The sequence below is a fragment of the Lutra lutra genome, chromosome 3, assembly GCF_902655055.1.
Source record: "Lutra lutra chromosome 3, mLutLut1.2, whole genome shotgun sequence".
Classification (NCBI taxonomy): Eukaryota; Metazoa; Chordata; class Mammalia; order Carnivora; family Mustelidae; genus Lutra; species Lutra lutra.
In genome coordinates, this window is record NC_062280.1 from 185336163 (window position 1) to 185355003 (window position 18841).

The window sequence follows — 18841 nt, forward strand, 5'->3', positions numbered from 1 at the left end:
TAATTTGTCCCCTGTTGGTATCACCGTGTCTATCCCTTAGCACTCTGCGTCCCAGCTTTCTGGTTTCTGAATCCATGGGTGGGATTTGTTGAGGGTGTGGGGGATGGGGGGAGAGAACTCACTAGAAATGCAGATTACCAGGCTGCAGCTCTAGTGGTCAGGTCTGCTTATGGAGCTTTGAGCAAGCCCATAAGGTAACCCCAGCACCCATATGTCCTACAAGGTAACCCCAGCACCCATATATCCTACTCATTTTTAATCAGGGAAAGACTCTTTTCCTTTTAACGACCACAGAGTGTTTCCCAAATAGCGCAGAATATTCATCATATTTTCCTAAAATCCTTTTTTCAGTCAAGTTTTGGTAAGCCCATCTCTCATGGCTCTGTCTTCAGGAAAGACCATTAAAAAAAAAAAGGTCTTGAGGAATCTCCACACTGTTCTCCAAAGAGGCTGCACCAACTTCATTCCCACCAACAGTGTAAGAGGGTTCCCCTTTCTCCACATCCTCTCCAACACAAGTTGTTTCCTGTGTTGCTAATTTTGGCCATTCTAACTGGTGTAAGGTGATATCTCAATGTAGACTATGGACTCTGAAAAACAATCTGAAGGGTTTAAAGAGGTGGGGGGTGGGAGGTTGGGGGAACCAGGTGGTGGGTATTAGAGAGGGCACGGATTGCATGGAGCACTGGGTGTGGTACAAAAACAATGAATACTGTTATGCTGAAAATAAATTTAAAAAATGATTATAAAAAAAAAAGTCAAACAAAAGTGAGTAGGCTTCCCAGGTTCTTATGGAAAGGGTCACCTCTTCAGACCAACATTAAGTTCTGAGCCTAAGTCCCAGCTCCTTCGAAGTTTGGATTTTTGTCTCAAGCACACAGATGATGAAGGGAGCTTAGTGACACACCTCGTTCAGGAGCTGACTTCAATCATACCCTGCTTTCGACTATCTTGGGGAAACCTTTGAAAAGCCCCACCTACTCAAAAAGGAAATAAATTGAACATGGGTCAGGCCTTTTTGAATGTCTGTAAAAGAAGATATTAAAATATTTAAGACTTTTGCTTTGACTTGAAGAAGAGAGTTGGTTTTCCACATAGAAAATAATTTGAAGGGCACCTGGGTGGCTCAGTTGGTTAAGGTTCTGCCTTCAGCTCAAGTCATGATCTAGGGGTACCGGGATCCAGCCCCACGTCGGGGCTCAGCTGGGAGTCTGCTTCTCCCTCCCCTTCTACCCCTCCCCCTGCTGGTTCTCTCTTTCTGTCAAATAAATAAACAAAATCTTTTTAAAAAGGAAAGAAAAGAAATTGGAAGTATGGAAATGAAAACTGTTTTCAAAAGGCTGTTTAATTTTCCCTTTGCTGTAGTAAAAAGAAGGAAGAAAACGAAGCATGTCAGAAGTCGTGATTTGTGGGTCACAGCGGCACATTATAAAAATTCAGAAATCGCTAATGAGAAAAATACCAAAAATCAAATTGGCATTCAGGTGCAAGACTGGAGAGTAGTGCCGGGCAACGCCCCCACGCTCTGGGATAAAACAGAATTCCTCAAAGGAAGAACAGAAAAGGAACCTAAGACCGAGGCTAACTCGACACCATCACCGCCATAATTATTCACACTCAGAGGTCCTGGGGCTGAGATCTTCTCTCTTTGGAAGAGATGAGGGGTTATTCTCTAAGTACCACTGCTGAGCTACCAAACCCATTAAGAGACAACCCCTGGCATTTTATCTGGAGGATTCCACTGTGCTTCCACCACTGTTTTTATACTTATCTGCAATAAAAAGACGATTCCTCCGAGTGCTTGGGATTTGGCTGAATCAGATTTACCGTCTAGTTTCCCGACCTAATTCCCAAGTACGGTGTAATAGGAAAAGGCAAAGCTCTTTCAAGTCTCCATGGACTTCCGTGGCAGGGTGGTGGAAATTTTGTTTTCTTTACTACTTTCCATTTCATAAGAGAAATCGTCTCCAGGAGAGGATTTCAAATGCAATGTTGTTAGGTACAGACCATTAAGTATGTAGGGCTGGATTTCCAACCTCTATATGTAGACCTAAGGGGAAATCCTCCCTTTGTCATAGACACCCACGGGACAGGCTGGTCCACGCAGTCCTATGAATAAAAAAATCCAGAACAAGAACACTTTTTCCATTTTAAAGCCAAGAGGGGTTTTAAAGACTTTTTTTTTCTTTTCACGTTTGTGTGTTAGAGGAATGGCCTAGATTTTATGGTGGTGTCCCTCTAGAATGATCTTAGCCCAACCTGAAAAGTATTTTTTCTGCCAATAATTAAGATAGCTGATAGGTAGGGAGGTAGGAAGACAGGTGATAGATAGATACATACATACATACATTCAAGAACAAGATAACCTACCTCTGTGCATAACCAGAAGAACAACCAGGCAAACAACTTTGGGTTCTTTTTCTGTCTTTCAACCTCCTAGGGGAGTCTAAAATATTAGATCTTTTTGAAAAAGATTTTATTTATTTATTTGAGAGAGAGCACGAGGGGAGGGGACAGAAAAAGAAGCAAACTCCCCACTGAGCAGGGAGCCCAACGCAGGGCTCCACCCCAGGACCCCAGGATCATGACCTGAGCCAAAGGCAGATGCTTAACCAACTGAGCCACTCAGGTGCTCCTATGGACATTGTTTTAAAAGGACTAGAAAATTAGGAAATCAACTTGAAGGGCTACTCTCACCATGGTAATATTGTAAAAGGCTTGTAAATAGGGAATCCTTTGGAAGGCAGCTCGAATCATAGTGATGTTAAGGAGGGCTAGAAAAGTAGCATGGGCTGATAAACTGAGGGTTGCATAAAGATTTCCAGAGCACTTTGCCCCTCTTCCACTCTATTTTCCATCCTTTCTGAAATGAATAAGACCTACCAACAGGCCACACAGCTTTTAGAGAGCGTTAAAACATTCCAGCGGGCCAGTTCTGTTGTAATGGCGAATTCAGGATCCCAAGGCCAACTGTCAGGGTTCCCAATCAGGCCGTGCTATTGGGCCGTGTGACTGAGGCCAAGTGACGTCACCCCTCACAGCCCTGACCTTCTCTGCTCAAGTGGGGTCACGGGAACTACATAGTGAAGTGTGAATGATGGGCGTACAGGGGTGTCCACCACGTAGATGACATCTCACTAAATGAAGAGGTCACAGTAGAGCCGCGTTCTCAGTCATCTTGCTGTAAAGTGAAGGCACCCTTCAACATGTTCATGCAAATTGGAGGTAATATGGGTTGCTGGCATCTAACAGGTGCTGCTTTCGTGCTTGTTATGAGCATCTGTTTCGTCTCCTGGTTGTACGTATCAGCGAAACCCCACTGGGACCCTCAGGGGCAGCTTCACGGCTGTTGCGCAGGGTCCCACACTTAGAAGGGCCCATGCTTGATTTAATGGTCTGCTCCTGCCGATGTTAAAATTCTTCTTCATGTTTTAACCAGAAGCCCCGCATTTGAATTTTGCACTGTGCTCCACAAATGATGTAATTTGTTTTGAGGACACAGCTTCTTCCTGGGATCTGTAAGCTTCATCTACAAAGCACAGTTCATTAGACGGAGTACGTTTGTGTTAAGTGTCTGTGAATCGAACTGACATGGTCACCAATGAGTAAGTGAACATGAATTCATTTATTGGAGGCCGGCTCTCAGAAATCACAGCCCTTCCTGGGTTTAAGTCTCTGAGTTTAAGACCGGCCTTTGGCCAGTCGCAAGGGTCGTGATTACAATTCTGTAGATGTGGAGCTATAGATCAAGCCATCGCAGGATGTACGTTCATAACTTTAGGTAGGGAGATTCATCAAATGTTAGGAATAAATTTGTGGAGCAACTGAAAACGTGGAAAAAGCGTTAGCAGAATCACTTGAGAAAACGGGATTACCAATGTTTTTAATATTGGCAAAGTTAGCAACTAACTTTAAATACTTTCTTGATCAACATAAAGAAGAATTTCAAGGGAAAGGAAATAAATTATAATGCCATCAACCATCACTCATTATTGAAGTACCTGTTATAAGAGAAAATCCTTTCTAACCAAGTTTTATTGTTCTGGATATAAGCTGATTCGTAGAAATAAAGAATCAAATACTTGATTTCATTTTGGAATATTAATAGGATAAAATAGCTTTAAATTTTCCTTTGACTCACTAAGCTAGAAAGCCAAGGTGCTAAAGATATATACTTTTTCTTCAAAACAGGCAGAAATGGGTAACTCTGGAAAAGGTTTTTTGTTTTTCGTTTTTTAATTTTTGCGAAGTATAGCAGAGCTAAAGGACCTTTTGGGAGAAATTTGAACCAATTTCAATGCATAATTTGGCGATATATATAAATGTGTCTATATTTGTCATGTGACTTTACTTGTCAAAAAATATCTTAAAACTTATACAGTCACAGGAAGTATCAATAACATAAAATTTCACATCCCCCTTTTAGAACTATGGCCTTAACATTTTGTAGGGAAATAAAGCTTTGGTTAACCTTGGCTCTGGCAGACCTCATTAAAATAACAGCCTGTCAGTTTCAAGTTTAAAATAACAGGGATGTCAGTTTTATATGCAGTGGAACAATCTACAATTTTATTTTCTGGGAAGCCTGTGGGAAGTGCCAGAAGGGGTGGAAAGATTGGACAACACTGCCATCTGGTGGCTGTTGTGGAAGTCTGTCTCTAACCACCTTTAGGTGTGGCTGGACTTCTTGAAGGAAAAGGTGGGATGATACTGGGCTGCCTTGAACTTGATTCCTTTTCTTCAACTTTTTGACAGCCTTTTGTCTTTAAGATGCATGCACATGCCCAGAGACAATATGCAATTTATAACTCAAAATTACAGCAAATCAATAAGATACTCTCTGCTCTTTGGTACCTGTAATTTCTGCATGTCGATGGTGCGGTGCCATCAAGAGAATAAATCTTGTGAAAAGAAAGGGATATTGGGAAAAAAAAAAAAACCTTAGGGATTTTTTTATGGGTATCTTGGAAAAAGTTCTTCACACTGTCCATATATGAGCTGTATACTTTTTTGGATGCCTGTTATATTTTAGTAAAAATAAACATAAGCCAAAAAAATCTCTGTAACATAGGCAAAATATTGGCAGATGTCACAAAGCTGAATGCAGCATGTTCCCATTTATTTAAATGGAAACAATTCTAGGCTGGATCTCAGCCAGACTCCAAGTATAACCTAACTCCCATTCAATTCTTTCCCAATGTGTTTTGGGTAATTGATTAAGGGGAGGGAGTGGACAACAGGAGAAGAGCATCAAAGGAAAGATGTACAAATGAGTTCTGATTTGAAAGGAAGCCCAGCCAAAGAATTCAGAAGGACAAGCAGAATGTTGTAATGTTAAGGTAATAGCCTGCCTTCAGCTCACTGGAACAATCCAGTCACTTTTGTGTCACTGGCCCCCACTCCAGATATGCTCAAGAAGGACCTTACCCCTGCATTCTCAGTACGACAGCCACTAGCCACATATGGCCATGGAGCACTTGAGATGTGCTATAGACAGAGCTGGCATGTGCTGTAACTACAAAAACCACACTACATTTTGAGACCTGTGCCATCCAATATGGTGGCTGCTAGTCAGCTTGTGACTGCTGAGTACCGCAGATGTCTACAGATGGAATTGAGATGGGCCGTAAGCATACACTGAATGTTGGAAGAGGAATGCCAAAAAAAGAATATGAAATATCTCGTGCAGACTTTTTTCATAGGTATTATATGTTGAAATGATAATGTTTTGGATATAGTAGGTGAGACTATTTCTATGGCATTGGCTGTTTTAGACTCTCGTTGCTTTCTGGCTCAGAAAGGCCATTCTGCCACTTCACAGGTTGTTCCTCTCCCACCAGAGCTAAAAAGGGTGCTCTCTGACGTCCTCGCTGCTTGTGGGAGACTAAGAGAGTCTACTGAGGTTATGGGATGCTTAAGATAGAAAGGTGAAAGTCAAGTACAATTATATCATGGAGTCTAATCATAAGAGGAGTAAATGGCACCCCTCACTGATGCTCCATGGGGTAAATTGGATCTTGAAAGTAACCAGATGGCTCCCAGGAAAAGGTAATTTACCTCACAGGGATAAGAACTTGATTTCCAAGAAAGAGTGCACGTTAGTCACCCTATGCCATCTGTCCCCACGGAGATATTTCTATGCATTAAGAACTTCCAGCTCCAAGTACCCTAGCAATAATATTAACTTACTAAACTTTATTAAATCTTTAAGAAGGTAGTCCAGGAAATGGTATTTTCTCCATTTAGAAACCAATTTATAGGGAAATTATATGACTTTGCCAAAGTTACAGTAAAAGTAAACATATCTCCATGTACTGGACACATCTCTCCGCTACCGAAGAGGCTTGACATCTATGAGTTTTTGCCACTCCGAGTCCCTCTGTCAAAAAGAGCTTTTCCTGACTTTTCTATCTACAAAATGCTACTCATCCTTTAGTCCCATTTCAACTGTCCCCTCTTCCTTGGAGCTCCCCTTGATTCTACCACCCACCATCGACCCATTAATAAGACACTGATTATATTCTGCCCTACAACCCATGAAAGTATGAGATTTGCTATGCTTATCTACATGTAAAACTCCTTTGCCTACTGGATAGTAATTTCCTTGAAGGCAGGACCACCTTGTATCTATCACTGTATGCCCAGTACACTGTCTAAACAGGTGTGGTGTGTGTTTGTGTGTGTGTGTGTAATTGCATTGACTACCCATAAATAAACCCTAAACAACCATTTCTCCATAAAATAGGAACATTTACGAGAGATGTCCATCCCTATGGCAGTAAGTTATTCTCTAAGTAAGGGCACCAAGAACTTAAATTTCACTTACAATTTATTTGAAGTCTTGGAATTTACATTTACCCTCTGCCTGCTTTACTTCATTTATCTACCTACCCATTCATTCATTTGCTATCTATTGAGTGCTACTATAAACCAGGCACTGTGCCAGATAGAACACTCATCTCCTAGGATGCAGTGAACACAAAGGACAGAGTCCCTGATCCTTGGTCACCAGCAGTCTGGACGGAAGACCCATTACAAGGAATGGGGACATCTGCAGGACAGGAAAAACCAGAGGGATCTCTTGGAGCTCACACAGGAGAGTGAATGTGGATGTCAGAGGAGGAGTCTTAGAGGAGGAACGTTGGAGTTGAGACTCACAGAAGGAATTATCCACTAAATCGTACTCTTCTTTTCCTAATGTATAGACTATATGTTTGAGGTAGAATTCATAGACATCCTTGGGTCCTGTGACTTACATTCTTGGGTGCATTTTTTAGTATCTTGTTTTGTTGTTCCTCAAAATCCCTCATGCCAAAATCACTGGCAATTAAACTTGAACCAATTCCCAATTAGATTCAGGAAGGAAAAGGCAGAACATTGTGTTATATCACAAATGTAACACAATGGATGCAAAAATACCATTTATTTTATAACACATAGTACAAATCTACATAGTTACGTATTAATCAAATCACACATGCCCAAAAGAGACTTATGTGCTTTTGGTTGCCTATTGCATAAGACATTCAGGACAACCCATCTCTACCCTAAATGGCTTTAGAATTTTGATACATGTGGTTTTTGAATATTTTCTCTACTGCATCTAAATTACTTTCCCAATATGCGAACACGTTTACAAGTGCACTCACTGGTGGATGGAATCACATTTGCAACGCCGTCCTCAAGAAGGTCCTGCTCAATTACAGCAATCTCAGGTGAGCAAAAGAAAGTTTCTTATGCTCTGGTAAGTTCCAAATACCTACAGAGTCTTCAGAGAAAAATACCAAAATGCACATCTGTCTCTCAGCTTTGGTGTGAAAGAATACAGCCTCAAACATTTGGGATTCAATGATGAATTCTAAAATATTCAGGACTACTTAAAGTGTGTGCCTTCCCACCACCACTTTTTTTTTTTACATTAGCAGACATACTTTTAATATCTTGGATTTCATTTCCTGAAGATGAGATTTCAATATTTTAAGAGTAACTTCGGGTGGTTATGTGCCTAACTGAATCATTACATTATGTTGGTCACAGGTAGAAGTAGAAATTGTGTATGGATTTTCTGAGTATCGTCAAAGACCCTAGGAAGGGGTTGCACATTCGAAATAATAGTTGGCAAAGAATCAGAATATTTTCCCCAAGACTATGTTCAGAACATCAAACTCCGTTTCACTTGGCAAAATCAGGTTATGAAATATATAAGCTGTGTCTGGCAATTTTCTAAATTAGTGCTAATTTCCAGGTCAATCCTATGCAGAGTGATCAATCCCAGGCCATTGCCATGATCTTATTGGCTACATTAGGTAATTGAAGGGGAGTAGAGGAAATCTGTTCTTCAAACCACAACGAACTTCCAAAAGTTTTCATTCCGTAGTGATAGAATAAATGGTATGGGAACATAGATCAGTGATTAAATATCCGAATGGCCTTAATGTATCTTATGTAACTGCTAGAAATACTGAATTCGTCCTCTCCTTTTGAGAATGGATCCAAGATCTTCCTATCCCACCATATAAAGACAGCATTTCTAATAACCTAATTTAGAGTCAGCGCTTGTCACAATCCATGCTCTAGATCAGGGAAAGCTCCCGGAGGATGTCTGCACCCACTCAAAATAATGCCTGAGAAATACCGGAGAACAATGTTAACAACCAAGGAAGATAGAGCTGACCTCAAAGGCCAAGGGGCAGAGAGTGAGAGAGCAAAGACTGGATAGACCCAGAGTCAGAAATGAAACAAAAGGAGAATTTACCAGCTGATGTTCAGAGAAAAACAGAATCCACTCTAGCAGCTGAAACTAGGTATAGATCACAAATAACAAAGCAAAGCGAGCAAAAATGTTGGGGGCTCAGTCTCAGTGTCAGTCAGAGGAGGAGGAACAAAAATATGCTTATGTTTTGTGGTCAAGCCTTGTCCGTAAAGATCCCCAGAACTGCTCCTGAGGGAAGGTGATTTCGTTTAGGTCAGGCAGAAAATCTCAAGTCCTCTTTACAGTAGGCATTGATATCTGTCATTGGAAATGTTTAAATGGAGTCTAGGTGAGTACCTGTCAAGAATGCTCTAGAAGCTTTGGACAATGGGAGACTCTGCTGAGTCTCCAAATTTCATGATTCAATGATAACAACATCATTCCTCGAAATTATTTATATTTTCACACTTGAGAAGTAAAGAGTACTACAATCCAGGCACCCACTGTGCAAAATACTTTGATTGCATATGCATTTCTGCAGACCTAATGTCTCCCTGTCTTTTTCTTCTTACTATTGAATTCTATGTTAGTTCAGTGTCAGACCGTATCATCTCCAAGGTGTATAGAATACTTACTACTCTCACTTGCTTAAAATCTAATAACATAGGGAATGAGGCACAATCAGAATATTAGGTATAAACACAAATATTTGAAACTCTATTGTTTTCCTAAAACGGGCAGCAAACGTCTGACATAAACAGCATAGGAGGGTATTTCTGGTTTTCTCTTATTTATTCCACTATGAGGACCAATGTTTTGCCAGAAAAAGACCTCATCTGTCTTTCCAGGACCATGCCCTTACTATAACATCATCACATAGTCAAGAAACTCCAAGCCTGAAGCCAGGCGGGATGACACAGACTTTAAATTTTTCATCCACTTCCTAATCCCCCGAGAAACTCAACAAAACTAAGCATTGTCTTTTTGAACCTTCAAGGATTCTCTCATTTCCTGCTGATTTTTTCATCCTTCTCCGTTTTTCCTACAAAATACATGTGTGTTTGTCTCCTTGGGGAAAACTGTAAAAAGTACCATACCACAGGGAAACATACGTAATATTTTTTTAAATATGGTAATATTTTGAAAAACATGATAATAGACTAGAACTTATCACTGGATTCTCTGGGAATGTCTGAGAATGCCCAGAATGTAAGGTTGGTTTTAGGTTGTGTAATGACCCAGGCACTCAGCACACACTCAGTGTGTCGTGTGGCCGAAGTCTACTTTGGGTTCACTGACAGACTCTGTTTGACAGAACCCTACTGTCATCCCCACAACTCAGCTAATGGTTTCCTAAAAGGAAAGATGTTGTGAGTGGCTTCGTACATTCCAGGACCTGTCCAAACATTACACTCTAGACAATCTGAGACATGAAAAATAACTCCAAAGTGTTTCACACACTCAAAAGAAATGTGAAGTTGAAGTTCTCATGAATAACATGCTGAAAACCACATCAGCAGAAGGGACTTGAGTCCAGACTTGAATATAAATCAAGAGGTTAGATTGGTTAAGTCTTGTGTCTTCAGCTTCCTTGTTGAGTTACCTGACATTAGTAACCCCAAGTTCCTCAAGGATATTATGGGGGCTGTGTTTATGGATATTGGGCCACATCAGGCGAGTTAGTGTTCCCTCCAAGACTTTAGAACTTTAAATACTTTAAACTTTAAATACTCTACACTGTCTGTTCATGTTTTCGAGTGAGTGTGAGAAGTTGTGAACAGGTTCATTCACAGACCTCTGATTACTGAAGGAATATACACGACTTGAATTCTAATGCAGGTTCGCACCATGAATTGAACAAGCTTGTGGTGTAATAAAAGATCATGTTCTCTAGAGTAAAGCTGGACAAGGTCACGGTCTCTGAAACTGGATTATTAAACTCTCGGGTTGCAGGAATCGTATTATCTATTGTGAATTTCCCTTAAGTTGACCAAGTAAAGTGGCCTTGTCCATGAGGTAAAAGTGAGGCTGACTCTGTTTCTTTAAACAGATTGTTTTCCCCAGCTAACAAATGACCTTCAGCCTATAAAATATTCACATTGTTTTCCCCCCTCAATATGTATTATTTAGTGTATAGCCCTTTAAATATTAACCATCTTTTTTCTAAAGATATGGTATATATTATTTACATCCAGCTACATTATGTTTTCATACAGTTGAAATAGGTACATTGGAATCTTTGTGAAACCATGAACAAATAGGGCATCCGGCCAGGTGCACACAACAGGTACCCAGTGAAGTGAATTCTGGTGCGGGCATGATTGGCGGAGGACAGCAGGTGGCCTTCTCACATTTCATGTCTCACACTTCACAGGGAAGATCTGGGAGAAATAAAAGTCCAGTATAGATGGACTTTGGGCCTCGAGTAGGCAGATAGATAGCCATGGGCAAAATCTCTTGCAAGAGATCAAAGGTGCCCCATCAAAGGATCCACAGAGGAGACAAAGGTAATAATAGTTCAAAAACACCCCCAAATCAGTATTTCACAGGAAACTTTGCTTAGAAAAGGCGAAAGATTTATGTGATCTGAAGAGAAACCAGAGTATTGGAAACTTTGCTTAGAAAACCAAAGGGAAGCTACTGGAAATGGTAGAGCTTTATAAGGATTATAAAGACTGCTTAAGATGAGATTCATTCCATTTTTACTTAAATTCTCATGGTGTTTCCCCAAGCCAACATTGCCTTTGAGATCGCCAAGGCTCTTCCATCATGCATGTGTAAATTACACCTAGGATGACATTTGAGATGACAGGAGACTAGAATCCTATTTAAAGGATTGGAGGGGCCATCTGAGACCTCACTCTCACGCAGAGGATAATCAGGTCAAGGGAAAGCACTTTTTTTGGAAGGCCTGTAGAACTTCCTTATTCTCCAAAGGGAAGTCCAAGAAGGCAGTAGCTGGCAGATAATCAATCATTTTTGAAATCTTACTTCCCTTAGCAGATGATCGGCAGTGCTCTTCATGTATTTATTTACTCAACAAATATTTCTTAAGGACCCAGGACTCACACAGCACCTCACACAGTGTGGCCGAAGTTTACTGAGGCTCTGCCACAGAACAGATATTCTCTGTGAGTCACGAAAGCTCAGGGGCTCTTAGCAAAAGGAGAAGCCGAAGACCCAGAGCTGTGGCTAAAAGCTGTGACTTCTAGATGGATAACATCATCCCATTGTTGGAAGTGAAAACTTGGAGTACCATGAAGCATTTTTTGTTGTTGTTGTTTTTAACCCCTCTGAATAGAAATGACTAAATGTCCAGCTTCCTAATTGTCCCCATGGCAAGATTCAGTGGCCACAAAAGAGCAAATATCAGCAAAGATGTCTTTTCTTGGGAGAGACTGTGGTGTTCCCCAGAAATTTTCAGAAAAATTGATACTTGTGCTCCCAAAGCCCTTTGGTTAATCCCATCACATTTGCTTCATGTCTGTTTACCTCCTACACAGCGACATTAGGAACCCTTCAAGGGTAGCAAGTACGTACTGGCCATATTTGTATCCCCAGAGTGAAGCATAAAACCTAAGAAGTGTTTAATGAATGAATACTAGCAACAAAAGCCTTTTTCTTATTTAACCAATGCAATGGAACTTTTCCTGAATTATAAAACACTTAGAATACACTTTCCTATCTCATTAAGCTGATTTCACTGAATGTTTTTGTTCGCTACGTCACCGATTCATAATATATTGGGTCAATCCCTGTGCCACAGATTGGCAAGTGCCAAACTGTTTTGATCTCACCTCTCTATCAGCAAAAAGTCTGAACTAATATACTGAACTAATATATTTTCTGTAACTTGTGAAAAGCATGCAAAAGGTAGAAAATTTTGAAGAAAAAGGTAAAGCAACGAATCTTCATTTGTTTTACTTTGTGATGCTGCCTGTGTATTCAGAGGAAGTCTGCCATTTTATGGTTGTTCAATTGCACTTGCACTGTTTGAATTCAAAGAAATCTAAAGTTTCTTTGCCGAAGTCATTTTAAGTCACTCGTCCATTTAATGAGTTAGTGAAAACTACATAATCTAATCCATAAGTGCATTTAACCAGAACATGTGAACCGCGATAGATGTCAGTACCCCAGGAATAAGCTAATGGAAGAGAGACGTGCCATTATCAGCCCCTTTCCACTCTGGAAAAGTCTTACGGGATAATTGAGAAATGGCCATCACCATATGGACCCATCACGAGACATATCCATCTGTAGATCGATTAAATATTAAGAAAGCTGAATTCCTCTTATATTTTTATATTTAAAAAGTAAAAATAGAAATTCTCATATTTTCATCCTGAATCATGTGGAATCGTCCTGCCCACACCAGGGATACATACCTCCACTGCCAACCCAGCACACACGATCCGGAGACCACGACTACAGGACATGTCCCTCTTAAGCCTGTTGGTGACGAGTAACGATTCTGAAGCCTACACTTGAATTTGAATCTCATGTCTACCATTTGTTAGATGCGAGACAAGTTGCTTCATCTCTCAGAGACCCCATTTCTCATTGCAAAAGGGGATAACGATCATATATGATCAGTACAGAGTTGAGGATTACGTGTGAGTGTCTTAGGCCAGGGACACCTCACGGTGAGCCTCCGACTGCTTAGAGTGGCTTACAGTGCCCTGTGCTGAATTCAGCAAGGGTCTCAAACACCATGTGCCCCAAAAAAATAAAATCTCATTTCTTTTCCCAGCTTTTCATTATTTTTAACTTTTTCAAACGATACGGAAATGGTTGAAAGAAATAATAAAATGAAAATCCATATGCTCTCAGGTAGGCTCGGTGATGGTTGACTTTTTTGCTATTTTCAAGTAAGTAAAAACAAAGTGACACTTCATTCCTAAATATCTCAACGCCAGTCTTTGAAAAGCAAGGATAGTCTCTCACGTAAACACAATACCATGATTACACTTAAGAATATTATGGGTAATTCGGTATATCATCTACCATCCATTCTGTATTCAAAATTCTCCGACTATCTCAAAACTCTTTCTTATAACTGGGTAATTACCTCTTCCAAATCCGGGATTCAGTAAAGGTCCATCCGAAGCATTAGGTTGTTACATTTTTAGTTTCTTTTCATCTAGAACAGTCTTCCTGCGTTTTGGCCATTTTTACCTCTTTTGAAGAGTCGAGGCTGGTTGTCTCATATGATATCCCACACACTGAATGTGCCTGACCTGATCATTTATCTATGGGGTTACTTAGTTTGTGGTACCTGTAGCCCCTTATTCTCTGTAAACTGGAGCTCGGCAATTCAGAGTCTTGATGAAATTCACGTTCAATGTCTGGGACAAGATCATTTCTTAAATGAAATTGTCAGACACCCAGTACTTCGATCATCCTTTCTGCTCTTTGATGTTACTAATCCCTTTGCTTTTGCAATCATTCCACCTTGTCCACTTCCTCCCTCTTTTGTCTGCTTTTGTGATTCTGAAAGGTAGGCATGAAAATGGCACCTGGGTCTTCCCATAGTCAAGTATTCATGGACCTTCTGACAAGATTCAACAAAGAGTTGATGCTTTTACTGGACCCGAGTTGAAATTGTCCTGAAAGCAGAATAAACTCCAGACAAGTTCTAGAAGAGGGCCATGTTTTCCCTGGGGCCCCCAACAGTGTGTATTTGCATAGGAGGCCTGCGACAAAATGGAAGTTAACTTCCAGAATCTCTCAGTGGTGCAGCTGCAAAACATTTACTACTCAGGGATAACTAGTATTACTAATATTACAGCATTATGAACTTAACACTGGACAAATGGTAACTATAATGTACAAGTACTTGAGAAAGTTAATTTGTCCTAGAATAGCTCCTGTGGGAAGCAGAAAGACATTGCTGCAAACTCCTTATTTGATCCCAGACCTCTGTTCCCATCAGGTCTGCGTTAGTAAGGAATCAGGACTCCCTGTACTTCGGCAACACATTTTGACCACCGGTTCTTGCTAGCCTGAAGCTTAGCTCACTGTTGTGTGCACGTAAGTTTCCAGGGAGAAAATTTTTTTAAAACAACTCAGGTCTCAAGCTACCGCAAAGTGGTCACACACATTACTCAGAAATAAAAATAAGAAAAATATCTCTAAATGGTGGGAGGATTGAAAATCTTGCAAGATACTGGAAAACAAACTGCATTAGTGTGGTTGTTCTTTGGAGTCAAAGGCGTGAGCCTCCCTGGTGGCTGCTAGGGTCCCGTTTTTGCAGCTTGTCTGCATGGCCCCCGCAGCTGGAAGCGAATTGGCCAATGTTTCCATGCAGAATGTTAAAATGGCATGTGTGGTGACTCAGAGGCAACCCCCACGCTCCTCGCTTAGCCAGATACAACCCACCAGTCCTCCTACCCTTCTGACATGAGTGCATGTTGTGGAAGACACTTTTGTGTGTTAGCAAGATTGTCTGTGGCCTTGTAATAGATTGGAACAATTAAATCTATTTTCCCAGTCGACATGTATTGACTACCTACTGTGTGCTAAGATGTGTGTGACCAACCCGTCCTCATTTGCCCGGACTTCCCAGTTTTAGTGCTGAAAATATGGCATGTGCTAGAACCCCCCATGTCCCAGGCAAACTGGGGTGGATGGTCATCTGCACCTGGTCCATCTAAGCACTGATAACGACAAGGCAGAACCATCTCCCTGTGTCAAGAAGCAGGTGGTCTTAGAATCAGAAAAGTAAGCCAACTACAAAAACTTAGAATAACCAGTACTTAAAATCATGAACAGGGCACCATGGACCCAGAAATTTGAATCTAACTAACAGGGAAGTCAGAGAATGTTCCTTGAAAGAGACAATGCTTGAGTATGATTTAAAGAATGAGGAGCACAACATACACAGTTAAATTTTGCAAGTCTCAGGAGAGGAGAAGCGGAGATACTGGTGGGACACCTTGCTACTGTATTCTTTCTTTGTGTCCCAAAATACATTATCTTTGGTTCAGATTCCCACACTGTAAAGGTGGGATCTTAGCCTTAAATAAGCAGAAAAGAGAATGGCCATTCCTGCTGTACTTTATTATGGGACAGAATATACCTTACAGTATTTCATGACTGAAGCTAGTGACAGTTTTCTGAATTAGTAATGCCTGTTCCTTTTTCTGGAGTTTGTGTTTGAGAATCGTGAGAACCTGGGGTGGTGGCCCAGGTTGTAAAGGTGAGAGGCAGCAATGTACCACCTTGCAGAGCAAACCAAGTGAAGGATTTTGTTTTTGACATGTTTGATTTTGAAAAAAAACTCAAATGCCCTGAAAAATGGCATTTTTTTAAAAAATTGCATGCTTCCATGTAGATCCATTCACCATCAAAAAGTTGCCACATTTGCAGGGCCCCTGGGCAGCTCAGTCAGTTGAGCATCTAATTCTTGGTTTCGGCTCAGGTCATGGTCTCATGGGTCATGGAATCAAGCCCCACATCGGGCTCTGCACCCAGGGGGGAAGTCTGCTTAAGATTCTCTCCCTTCTCATGTGTGCATGTACTCTCTCTTTCTCTCTCTCTCTCAAATAAATAAATAAATCTTTAAAAAAATTTTGTCATGTTTGCTATCTTACTCTATCTCTATACATCTATGTAGTGATGATGATAATGACGATGAAGATTTCTGAATCATTCTAGCGTAAGTTGTGGAAACCATAACACTTTGAATAGTGTTAACACTCTAAAGAGACCATCATGTATCTCCTAAGAACATGACCTTCTCCCATATGACCACAATATGAGTTCATATTCAGAAAATTCAACACCTGGGGCACCTGGGTGGCTCAGTGGGTTAAGCCTCTGCGTTCAGCTCAGGTCATGATCAGGGTCCTCGGATTGAGCCCCACATCAGGCTCTCTGCTCAGCAGGGAGCCTGCTTCCTCCTCTCTCTCTGCCTGCCTTTCTGCCTACTTGTGATCTCTGTCTGTGATATAAATAAATAAAATCTTAAAAAAAATTCAACACCAACACAGTATTATTTAATATAGAGTCACGATTCAAAGCTTGCCAACTATCTCCATAATATCCTTTCTTGCAATTATTTTTCCAACCTAATGCCCAATCCGGAATCATAGGCTGCTTTTGAATGTCATGTGTCTTATTCCTCTTAATTTGGAAGTATTCGGCTTTCCCTTGTCTTTTATGACTAACATTTTTGAAGTGTACAAGCCAATCATCTCCTAGAATGTCCATTAGCTGGGACATGTGTTTATCTGATGCATCCTCATGATTGGATCCGGGTTACGAATTTTAGCCACCTAAGTGATGTGTCCCTCTTGTCACCTCACATTTGGAGGCACCCCAAATCACTGTGTCCCACGACTTTGATCACCTGGTTAGGGTGGGGGCCGGCCCAGTTTCTGCACTGTAGAGTGACCAGTTTTCCCTTTGGACTAATGAGGAATCTGTGGGGAATACTCTGAGATTGTGTAAATATCCTATTCCCTACCCAACTTTCACCCAAAGTTTTTTGCATTTGTACTAGCTTGTGAGGGCTGCTGTAACAAAGTACTACCAAGTGGGGGGTTTACAACAGATTCACTGTCTCACAGTTGGGAGGCTAGAAGTCTGAGATAAAGGTGTCAGCAGGGTCGGTTCCTAGGACTGTGAGGGCGAATATGTTTCATGACTCTCTTCCAGCTTCTGGTGGATTCCTGGCAATCTTTGATGTTCCTGGGACAGTAGATACATCCCCCTGTTCCGTGCCTTCATCTTCACATGGTATTCTCCCTGTGTATATCTGTCTCTGTGCCTAAATTTCCCTTTTTGATAAGGACATAGTCAGAGTAGAGCCCACCCTAATGACTCCATTTTAACCTGATCTTCTGCAACAGCCCCATTTCCAAATAAAGTCACATTCACAAGTCCTGTGGTTAGGACTCCAATATCTTTTGGGAGGGATGCAATTCAACCCACATCAGCCTCTATAGGAAATATTTGCTGAGATCAATTATTATGGGATGGCTGCAGAATGGTGATTTTTCTGCCGTTCTTTCAACATTTATTAGTTGGCTTTTGGGGATTGTGGTTTTTTATAATCAATAAACAGAATGTCTACCCATAGCCAGAGAGAAATGGCCACATGTCTTTCAAGCCAAAAATAGAAAACAATTAACAACATGCACACACATCTGTGCCCAAAGTAGCAGAAAAGGATGGACTCTTGTTGCAAACCTCTGTACCCAAGCAGATTGGCCAGAAGGAGAGCCAGAGGTTAAGGTAGCCCATGGACCAAAGTCAGCATCAATGGGGGAAATCGGAGAAGGCAGGTCTCAAGCCATCCTGAACATTTGTTGTGTGTAAGTGACTTCTTGGAATGTCATTACTCATGGATTCTCTTCGCACTCCAAAACAAAAGTAACATCACACTACCTAGGGTAGGTGCCAGGTTCTCAAATTCAGTATTCTGGTCATCTTCAGCCCTTATGCATGAGCAAACATTTCACAGTATTGAAGCCTCTTGTCATCATCAGAATCATAGAGAAGCAAGGGCCAAAGACTATATAATTCTGCAACTGCTGGGAAACATGATTGGGACAGAGATCCCATATTCTTTTGTTTTTACTCTTATAACCTGATAAAAGATCTTTGGAATTGTTTTTCTAAAAGTCTAGACTCGATCCACAGTAAACATAAACTTTATTTCCAAAGGCTATTGATCTCAAATACATAATGCCATTAAGTCTCAGTGGTTGTCTCTTCTACGAGGCTGTGTAGGTATCCTAGAGCTGTTGTATCCACATACCACACATGGGGTGGCTTAAGGAATGGAAATTTATTGTCTCATGGCTCTGGAGGCTAGAAGTCCAAACTCAAGATGTCGGCAGAATTGTTTTTTTCTTGAGGCTGTAAGGGAAGGATCTTCTCCAGGTCTCTCTCCTTGGCTTTGTAGGTAGATGGCTTCTCCTACGTTTCTCCACATTGTCTTACCTTTACGCATACCTCTGTATCCGAAGTTTCCCTTTGAATGAGGGTCATCCTAATAATCTCATTTTAACTTTCTTACCTCTGTTAAAACAAAACAAAACAGACAAAAAACTTATGTCCAAATAAGTTCATCTTCTGAGGGACTGAGTGGTTAGGAGTTCAGTATACGAATGTGGGGGAACATGATTCAACCTACAACAGATA

General features: G+C 40.9%; 1 protein-coding gene across 1 annotated transcript in view; it reads left to right on the forward strand.

Annotated features, from left to right (window-relative positions):
* GPC6 (glypican 6) overlaps nt 1-18841 on the forward strand; it is a 1108998-nt gene that overhangs the window by 1065770 nt on the left and 24387 nt on the right. The window lies entirely within an intron of this gene.